Below are 11,533 nucleotides of genomic sequence, written 5' to 3'. Positions count from 1 at the left end.
CAAGAAATCTGGAAGTATTTCTACCCTCTCCTTCATAGACCAACCCATCAAGCGGCATGCTTGGTTAAACTCTTGGAGATAACTCCCCGGTCTTCTCTTTCCGATCCTTGGAACACCAGAATGTTGAACATCTTGCACCAAAAGATGAGTAGCAAATAAGGAAAATTTACTTATTTCAAAATAACTTTTCTTTAATCATATGGGACCTAGAGGTTAAAAGAGAATAATTCTAAGTAAAACCTGCCCGTCGTCTCCACCAAAAGATGTGCACAAAGTTGGGGTTTTGACTTCGGTCACTTCTTAGAATCAAAACACACTTGTATGAAACCTCACAGCTTCCTCACCTCCCTTTCTCTCCCTAGGTTAAGATAAAGATAAACACATCAAAGGTGAGATCATAATTTATGGAAGAAAAGTTCAAGGCTTAGGAGAAGCAAGAATTTCTGCCAATCTTACAGCTCCAAACAAGAGGGCAATTCTTTGTTGGAAGAAAATCTTCCGACTCAAGATTATGTGAGCGGAAACATACGGGGAATGTTGGTAAGGTTCATCCATTTGAATTGGGAGATTTGGACAGAACATATTAAAGTAAAAGAATAGAGCAATCACTTACAAGAGGATAAGATACATGGGATTAGCTTTTTGATAAGAGATTAAGAGGAATTCATCATTATTAAGAAGAAATAATGGTCAAAAGTCTATAAAAATAGAGATACACAGAGAACTTCAGTTTTAAATCCATATAGACTATACAAAAGAGGATTACATAGGTACATAGAGCTTGAATAGAGCTTCACGCCTATATAAAAACTTTCAAAAAACGGGCAACCGAGCGAAACGTTTTATGAGCATTTTACGACAAGACTATAAAACTGCCAAAATTCGCCTAAAAGTTAGCAAATTTCAGAGAAATTCTGATCATCAATGAAGTAAAGGATTAAGAAATTAGTTACATGAGTGGAAAGAGCATATAAAGAGCTTCCTAGCCATATGATCAATTTTAGAAACCAATACCCAAGTTATGAGTAATTACCGGTTGAAATTTGGGTATTAGACCACAAAAACTGCACTTCTCTCTCTTTGCATGAAACCTCAATTTTCACATAACCTCTTGCCTTTCATCTCCCTCATGATTCAAGCTAGAGGGTAAGGGTTAACACTGCTTAGCGGACAATCGTAAAGATTTACCTATGGTCCCAAAAGTCTTTTGGCTATAAGGTCCCCCAAAGCCATGAAGACTTAGGTTCTCATCAAACAAAGAGTATTAGGGATCCCTATTGATTGAGGACCATGTTATTCATTCTTACAATCAATGTAGTCTTCGAGGATCACTAGTGAGTGAGATCTAATATGGTTTAACCATGGGTATCTCCTCAAACCATGATCACTGTTGAGTGAAGCCTATTATTGTTTGGCCACAAAGGTCTCCTCAAGCAAGGAGTATTAGAGGATAAATAAGTGAAAAATTTATTTTATCTATGAGAAATATTTAAATAGTAAAAGAGGAATTCCTATGACATTTCGAATTCAATCATTTAGATAGGAAAAGAGAAATTCCTAGCATATTGGAATTATTGGATATTTTATTTAAATTCAAAGATGAATTTTAGATATATTTATTTTATCTATGAGAAATATTTAAATGGTAAAAGAGAAATTCCTATGACATTTGGAATTCAATCATTTAGATGGGAAAAGAGAAATTCATAGCATATTGAATTAATGGGTATTTGAATTTAGATGAATTTATTTTATGAGAAATATTTGATGATGATAAAAGAGGAATTTCCATGACATTAGAATGCAAATAATTAAATGCAAAAAGAGGAATTCCCATGCTATTTGAGATCCATGAAAGCAAATGGAAAGAAGAGGAATTTTTAGTATAATTCAATTTATGTTTATTTATCAAAAGTGGAAATATGGGTAGAATTGATTTTTGTAAATCCCATGAATTTTCTATTCCAAAAGAGGAATATTGAATATATTAATTTGAGAAATTGAGAAACAATATGGAAATGGTCGTCGAGAGAAAGAACCTTTTATCTAGACCAAGAAATTGGCAAAAATTTAGAAAAAGTCCATTATCTGTATCAAAAAGTAGTAAAAATTACTAAATGTGATAGGATGTGAATGGATATGATAAGATGAAAATAGGATGGGATAAGATGTGAATGGGATGTGATAGGATGTGGTGTGATGAAAATGAATCGGGATGAGATGTGAAGTAAATGGATGTGGATGAGAATGATGAGATGAAAATGAGATGAGAGGATATGTGAAAGGGTGAGATGGGAAGTACATGGATGTGGATGTGGATGTAGATGTGTATGTACCAATCAAGCCCTCTATTGGTGGTGTTAAGGCAAGAAGATTCTTGTCTCGACCCAAACACAGTAGTAAGCAAGTAAGGCAAGGTAGAACAGTTTCAAGGATTAGTTATGGATTGTGGCAGCAAGTCCACAATGCCGTGAAAGATCATGAGGCAGATGGGGAAGCACGAAATGTGAAGGCAGAGGTGTGGAGGTCTCTTGATCAACTCTTCATGTTCTGTGACAATGTAACATGGACAAAGAGTGATTACAAGAACTTTGAAGAGGCAATTAAAACATTTTGGGAAGTCAATGAAAGACGCGTGGATAGCCTGTAATATAACTCACTACATGGTAAAGTGATGTCTTCTTCTTTTACTTAAGTGTGATCCTCTTTTCTTTTATAACTTACTATGCATTCTTATGTCTCTGTGAAAACAGCATATCATCTACAACCACCTTCCCTATTTTGTCAAAAAGTATGGATGCCCAGCAATTTGGTCTACCCAAGGCATGGAGAAGTCTCACTACATGGCACGTAATGCATTTTTCAGACACACACAACACTATGGAGGGAGTCAAAAGGCAAATAGTCTGAAGGAAGTCTTCCAATGGTTTTACCGAGGCATTCTACAAAGGCTGCATGCTAAAAGAAAAGTTGCTAGTTCCAAAGTCAAGCTTGCTTTTATTCTAGCCCAAAAGCAAAGACGAAGACAAACTTTGGACAATTCAATGGCAACAGAGACATAGACAATGGAGGGATTCGAAGATATTTAGAAACCATAAATGGACAAGTAAACATGAATAGCAGTTTGTAACTTATTGGTGTTATGTCCACATGTTTTCAAACTCAATTAATAGATTTTTATTCTGTGGAACAAGTGACTCTTGGTGTTATGCCTATATGTTTTGAGACTCCATCAAAAGTATTTCTTTTGTGAAACATGTGATCTATATTAACAAGCATCAATACATCCATGAGCTACACACAAAAAATTCAATCAATACTACTTAATTATGCTAGACACACTATTGATCCTTACCAATAAGGTACTGAGTGTCAAACGCTTTTAGAAGCTACTGAGTGTGGGAAGAGTACTGAAGTGTCGTACGGTGATGGGACAAATGCAAAAGGGTACTGATCGTCCGTACGGACAAGGAACTGATGAGGATCAAAGACTTTGTACAAATCAGTTCAACTTCAACATAATATTTGTGCTATATTTGATGACTAAATCCTATTACTCCCAAGGCCTGCGAGTCGGAACTCTCTTTTTGAACTTGATTGGACTCTTTTTCTTCCTTGTTGGCTTGATGTCGACTTTCTGTTTATCAATGCTTGCCTCTGTTGCTTGTCTGAGAGGGGTATCCTTGTCTTCAGCTACTCCACGTGTTCTTCTTCTTGGATTGGGTGGCCTGATGCAATCATGGGTGGCTCTCGAAACCTTATGAGCTTGTGTTTTCCATAGCCCTCTAGACATTTGGGCTCCTTAACACCACATGCTAATGCATAAGAAGTGTAAGACAAAAAGTAAGAGGCCCTAGAGGCCTGCTTATTCACATAATCCCCAAATATATCTATGGCGGACAACCTCTCTATTAAAATGATCTTTTCCTTTTGCCATGGAAGATCATGTCCACCTAAAACCCTAGACAAACATTTAAAGAATTAAACAATGGCTTCTCCATTGTTGCTCAACTGCCTATGGTAAATCAAGATCTTAGCACTGCCTAGATCATGAATATAATGAGCTAGGCTTGACATTTTGCCAAACCCAACCGGCCTGCTTCCACTTGTTCTCTGGAGGAATGTGTCATCCTCAATTTGTAGCTGCCATGTATCAAAAGGCTGCAGCTCAAGTTTGGGAGAGAGCAGAAGATTCACTAGTGCAACTCCAACAGCAAGGAAAAGGAAAAGAAAGGGAAAATGTAAAGCACTCTCCTCGCATTTTGTTGCAAAATTCTAAGTCCTATTCATATCCATCTCTAATCAAATCCTAGGGTGATCTACCAGATTCCTAGGCACTGAGATTCAAGAATTCTATAGATGGAAGAAGTATATATCAGAAAACATTGGAAAGGGTATAGATCTCTGACCTTTCTTTTCCTCTTCCATACTGTTGGAGTTGCCTTGGTGATTCTCTTGCTCTCTTCCAAACTTGAGCTGCAGCATAGGTAACCTGGAGATCTGGCAGTGGTAGTAGTCTTCAGACAGGTTGCAGAGTGGATGGAGTGTGTTGGGTAGGAAGTGATCAGAGTGGGAAGGAAAAGGATGATGGGAGGGTGCTGGCAGGGATGGAAGACGGGGAGGGAAGAGTGTTAATGGATCTGATTATGAAATCATGATTGGCACAATTTCCAAGGCAAAAAGTGACTTTCACACGTGTCAAATTTCAAATTCCAAAAGATCTGGGTGGGACCCACACGTGTTAAAAAACAACTACATTTCACACGTGTGGTATTTAATAGCTCGTTTATTTGTATTTTGCAATAATCTACTCTCCTAACTCAGTTCTCTTGCATCTCTACCTCCCTACTCTACACCATCAGCATCCAGACTAGCAGCAGAGGTTCATCCCCAGCACAGGATACTCATCATCAGCACAGCACACCTACAGATAGCTTCCAGGTCAGTAAGACAATCTATTTCCTTCTCTTCTTATTTAATAGTATATTAGGGTAAGGTGCTGATTGATGTGATGTAGGTTAGATATTATGATAAATATTATATGCATTTCTTAGATTTTTTCCACTGCATGTAGAAGCAGGAAGACTTTTTATTTGGGCCTGTTGAGTGAGAGCTTGATCACTTCTTGCTTTCTATAGGCTCAATCCATGTTGCACCAAGCTGTATACACACTGAAATGACTAAAGGCATGCTCAAGTATGCTGCCTCAAGAATTTGCAGTAAAACGCGAGGAGAGGGCTTTAGAAATCTCAAACAGCCCAAATCGCATTTTGTTGCAAATTTGAAAATGCTTCTTCATCCACCCCTTTCATTGTGATTTTGTATCTTTCTAGGCTATTCAAGGATGTATACTCCTTGCATAAACTCAATACATATTGTTTATAGTTGAAAAGACAGAGAATTCACTGTAGGAATGCAATAGCATGTTGTTTCAAGTATTTGCAGAAAAACGTGATGATGAGCTGTTAGAAATTTCAAATTATCACAATCGCATTTTGTTACAAATTGTTCAATTTTGCTTTATCCAATTTGTCATTACCTTCTTTTATCATTCCATGTTCTCCATGGTTGTAATCTTTTTCTATTCCTTTGTATGCAGCTTTTCTATTCCTTACGGTATGCAGCTTTTCAGAGTGATGGCAAGAACCAAGGCAACTGCAAGGAGGTCTGGCAAGGGGCCAGGGCTTGCAGCAGTAGCAGCTATGGCTGATGTCAAGGAATCTAGTGTGCCTCCAAAGGGAAGAGTTGCACATGGCAGGAAGGGGAAGCCAATGAGCATGCTACAGCAAAAGTCCAAGAGGTTAAAACATTCTGCAGGTGTGGTAAAGGAGATCAGGAAACAACAAAAAGCTATAGGCTTTGCGATCCCCAAGGCACTTTTCAAAGGCTAGTGAGAGAAATTTGTAATAGCTGGCACCTTGGTTTCAGGTGGAACAGGACTGCCATTCTTTCCTTACAGGAAATGGCAGAGGATTACTTGGAGAAGTACTTTGAAGATGCAATGCTTGTAGCAGCCCATGCTCACAGGGTAACTCTGATGGCCAAGGACTTCAACACATTGTCCAGAGTGAGATGGAGGTATGACAAGATGGTCCATCCTATGGAATGGCAGGACATAAAAATGAGAGACATATTATTAATTCCACCTACAAGGAAATTGAAGGCAGACAAGGTGAAGGTTGTTGAAGTGACCCACTCAAAGAGCACCAGAGGGAAAGCTACTTATGAGGAGTCACTGAAGCAGCAAATAGAAGAATCCAAATCTGCTATAGATGTGGAGACTATACAGATGGAGCTGCAGATACAGAGAAGGTTGCAGGAGCTGGGCCCTAACATAGTTGTCCATATTGAAGATGATTTTTCAGAGAATAATTTTGACTTGACAAAAGCATGCTTGGCAGCATTGGCTCATAAGAATGAGTATTGCTCAGATACTATCATTCTTGCAATGCTCTAGTAAGTGTCTTTTATTTTATATTTGTTTGCAAAATAATCCTTATTGTACCTCCTCCCTTACACCTTACCCTAATTATTGTTTTGTCCAATGTAGCATGATGAGAAGCTGGCTGAACCATGCTGTACAGCATACAGTTCATATTATTGATCCTGCAATTTCCTTCAAGTTAAGAGATCCAAAGGAAACTCCCATGGATATTTCCAATTGGTTCAGACACTGTGATTTTGATCATGTTGATATTTTGCTACTTCCATACCATAACAAGTATGTGGGTGGCTGCTTCTTTTGGGATTTTTCTTCAAGATTGAGTACTCTTGTAGCCTTTGATTTCTTAATGCTTTTTTCCTTATGCAGTGACCACTGGAGCTTTGCTTCTATTGACATCCAGCAGAAGCAATGCTTTTTATTCAACTCTCTTAGAAACACACACAGAGAGGTGAAATTGTAAGTGGTTTGTGTGCTATTTTTAACTTTAAACTTCATTATTTGGATTTAATGCACACTAACTGAATTATATGTATTGTAGTTGTATTAGAAGACTTCTAGATGCATTGGATCACTGTCCTCCTAATGTCAATCTTTTGGATTCAATAGAGCCAATAGATTTAGAGGTAGAAAGTTGTTCCCTCTACTGATGTCTATTTCATGCTATGCCTTTGAACTTATTGAATAATTTTATTTTGTTCAGATATTAACAGTTTCTAACATATCTTTCCTATCCAGACACCACAACAAGATGATTCAAGTAGCTGTGGGACTGGAGAGTGCTGATTAGTGCCAAATATATACTTTCAAGCTATTTTGAGATAGGACAGCCAGAGCTTGTAAGAAAAAATAATTTTCATTTAGCTTCAAAAAATTTGATATTGGTACAAAGTGTTCTAAATCATCATATCTCATTGCAGATGAGAGAAGATAGCTTCAGCTCGAACTATGTGTATAGTTTCAGAGCTGATATAATTTGGAAGTTTTTGAAGTATGCCTCCCCCAAACCTATTGTACCAGCTACTGTAGAGTTGGGTGAGAGCTCTAAAGCCCGAGAAGGTGTCATACACCTTGATGACACAGATGATGCAGATGTGGTGCCACAGGAACAAGGACCTAGTGCTGATGAGGAGAAGCCACAAGAACAAGGACCTGCTCTGCTGTTGATGTTATTGAGGAGATGATGGAGCTGCTGATGTTATTGAGGAGATGATGGAGCAGCAGCAAACAGATGCTCCAGGGGCAGTAGAGGAGACAATGGAGCAGCACCAAGAGACTGTACACGACAGGATGGAGCAGCAGAAAATAGAATCTCCAAATAAAGATGATACGGTGAGCTTGGACCATGTAGAGCAGCCTCTAGATCAGCCTATAGATAAATAGAAAATTGTTGTCAAGAATATGTTCTACATATATAATTAAACACTTCTGTACAGAATTTCACTTTATTGAATATAATACCTTTGTTTATGGAGTCTGTGTTATCTCAATTTTCAAATTTTCAATGTCTTTGCATTTTATTGAACTCTCTCTTCTTTTGAGCACCTGCAAAAAAGCAATATGAAACAATAGAGTAAAGTAAACTAATAGCAGTGCTTAATGAGACTAGGATAAGTCACATGGTATACCTTCTTATTGTTGTAGATAAATAAAAAGTCCTTTGAAATAGAACCTTCTGTCTCAAATAGAATGTCATTGCGCAATTGAGCTAGGGAGCAACATTGTCTTAATGCGATATTGACTAGCACATCACCATTCTCAACAACATCAATATCAAGAAGTTTATTTTTTGCACCAAAAGAATCTTCATCTTGATCCATTGGGACTAGTTTTGTACCTAGCATTCGACTGCCCTTATAACAAAAAGAAAAAATGAAATTTTGTGATGCAACCATGTACTTCAGTTGCATAGAAGGTTGGACAACCTCACAAAACACTGAACTACATGTCTTCTTATCCCAACCTTTATCCAAAAATTGTGGCATGCATGCCAGACTTGTTGCTTTAACTATGAACATTGTTTTTGAAACCTTCACTGAAAAGGTATTAAACAAGTCTACAAAAACTGTGAGAGGCATGCATAAAGAAATTTTTATTATCCTTGTGGCAATATTGGGCCTCAGAGCTTTCTGTACTTCTTTGAAAAGCTTGGCCCTATATGCCTCTGTAACACTAAAATGTGGGAGAGGCCAATCCACTGAATTCCATGCCGGAAGGTCTTGTTTTCTTAACACACCATGTGTGTTTGCATTGTCCAGCAACAACTGATAAAAATGATCAGTAAAAAATATACCGGATTGAGCTAGCTCTGTTGCACATCGACCTTGGTATTGTTGTTCTCCTATCGATCCATGCAAAACATCTATAAATCCCAAAATACAATCGATGTTTTGCCATGTCTCATACGATGAAGGGTATAAATCTGAAATAAAATAACACAAGAATGTCAATAAGCAAAGAAAGAAAGCTTTGTCTTAAAAATCCATACACCTCATAAAGAACAAAACCACAATAGAAAAATATACAATCAGGCCTGTGTTGCGGAAGATCATTTGGATAGTCTCGCAAGACAAGTTCTTTATGCATGTACACATGCTGAATCAAAACTTCTTTCACCGATATCTTCCCTCTGGTGATTTTAAAATCTCGTACTCTTCCCTTCCATGATGCCAAGAAAATGTTTTTTGTCTGGGGTCTCTTTCTTTTGCTAGGTTGCATGAGCACCCATGCTCCTTTCGAAATAGTAAACCTTTCCTAAGTTCCTTCCATTTTGACTGTACTTGAATTCTCTATCGAAGAAATAGAAGAAGCAGGTCAACGGGGTAAGGATGTGTGGTATAATTCTGCCTTCATAGCATTATCATCCACAGAGCGTCTTCCACAAGAACGGCCATAGTTTTTATTCACCATGGAGACCTTGTGAATCTGTAACCACAGCAAAGTAATGTAAACAAGATAACAAAGTGAAGTTTCAAGAAAGAGAAAGTGGGCAGACAGATAGTTGACAAGAAACATCTTACTCTAAGCCAAACAGGATCAAGGGAGCAGTTTTGGAAAAGAAGAGGCTGCTGCACAATGAGGCAGTGGTGTAGAATGGTAGACCTTTCGAAGGAAAGGCAGCACAACATTTCAAAGTTCAAAGGAAGGTGGAAGCGGGAAGGCCCTTGTCAGAGAAAATGTCAGACTAGATTCTATCTTCATGTCCAAAGATCTTGTGAGAATAAAAAACCAATCTCCACATTAATGTAGCACGCTTGTACCTACATAAAATATTGTTTCTTTTATCTTTTTCTCTTATTTTTGTGAATTTCCAACGTTACGTTGGGCCTCTGTTCATTGGTTGAGAGCTTATTTTTCCAAACCGTAAAAGGCCCCAAAATGAGCTCCCTTTTTCCCTAATGTACACTCCCTAATAGTCTTGACTTCCTTATCCATCCTCTTAATCGTCTCTTTGGAAACCTCAACTTGGTTCTCTAGGTCTGAAAAGTTCACCGATGTATAATAGTTTTGTCCATAAATGGCCTCGAAATGTGCCATTTGGATGGAGCTATGCCATGAACTCTTGTAAGCAAACTCGACTAAAGGTAAGAATTAAATCCAATTGGTTTGCTTTTTATTGACATACATTCTAATAATATCCTCTAACACTCAATTTACTCTCTCAGTTTCCGCATCTATTGTTTGAGGATGAAATACCATGCTCATCCTGAGCTCAGTGTAGCATTGGCTCTATTGCCAAAAGAATTTGAGTTCCTATTAGACACTATACTTTGAGGCATACTATGCAAACAAAAAATGCATAGTATGCATACTATGCATACTATGCAAACAAAAAATGTCATTCACAAACAACTTGGCTACCTCAAGAGCACCATCTATCTTCTTTTCATAGGGAAGAAATGAGCCATCTTTGTTAAACGATTGACAACGACAAAGATAGTGTGATACAATTTAGTGATAAAGTCCATTGAAATCAATTCCCACTTCCTAGAAGGAATGTCTAAAGGTTGCATTGGACCTTGCATTCTATGTTGTTCAATCTTCACTTTTGCTGACAATGCAAACACTCTCTAATATAGCGTTCGGCATCACTCTTCAAACCAAGCCAAAAGAAAGCTTTTCAAACCTTACTATATGTTTTGTTATATCCAACATGTCCAGAAAATGCTGCATCATGACAATCATGAAGAATTTTGGCCTTAAAAGATGATTCACTAGGCACACAAAGTCTCTCATTATAGTACAAGTTCCCCTTGACTAAATGAAATTTTCCCTCAACCCTCTCAGATGGAGTCTTTGAAATTCTCTCTAGGATGCTCACATAAAAGATATCTCTCTCAATTTCAATTCTAATGTTTTCCATTATGTCCGAATGAACGACACTCAAGGAATTATTCTAGGGTCACCTACTCAAAAAGTGTTACAGAACCATGGTACATGGAGATTAGATTTTCCACAAATTAAATAATAAAAGAAATTAGCCATAACATCATAGCATAAATCAAGAGCATGAAAATCAAAGAACACAAGATTGGGTGCAATATCCCCCCCCCGACGTGTGTGGCTCCACGGCATATTAGTCCTTAGAAGGATCGCGAAAAGTGTGTTAGTGTCCGGTCCAACCCACGAAACTTGAGTGGTTCCAAACCACTTAGTCGGATCCAGAGGAGACACTACTAATGCTACTCTACCCAACATGATAAGCCAATGCTAGCGCGTTGCACCGCCGAAGAGAGTTAGTCGCGAGACATCGCAAAGGTTAGTTCCTACATCTGATGAGATTCTTAATGTGGCTCTTAACTTTGGTTCCAAATAGGAGTCACGTCTAGACAGCAATGACATTGAACCCAGGTTGTAGTGACAAGACATATCTAGACAGTAAGCACTAACACAAATTAGGAATCAAATAGACTTGCACAGTACAGAGAGGCTTGAGGGTTCAGCTTATGAGCACTCCCCGTATTCAACTCCTCTTCAACCTCCCTTGAGGCTTGACCCATATTGTCCTCCATATTGTCCATAGTGTCACGATCATTCATATCCCCTCCATCCATTTTCTCTATGGCAAAGGACAACTTCCTTGGTCTCCCT

Source organism: Cibotium barometz, chromosome 62, assembly GCF_041138505.1.
Source record: "Cibotium barometz isolate CiBa-2024 chromosome 62, ASM4113850v1, whole genome shotgun sequence".
Taxonomy (NCBI): Eukaryota; Viridiplantae; Streptophyta; class Polypodiopsida; order Cyatheales; family Cibotiaceae; genus Cibotium; species Cibotium barometz.
This window is presented reverse-complemented; position numbering follows the sequence as displayed.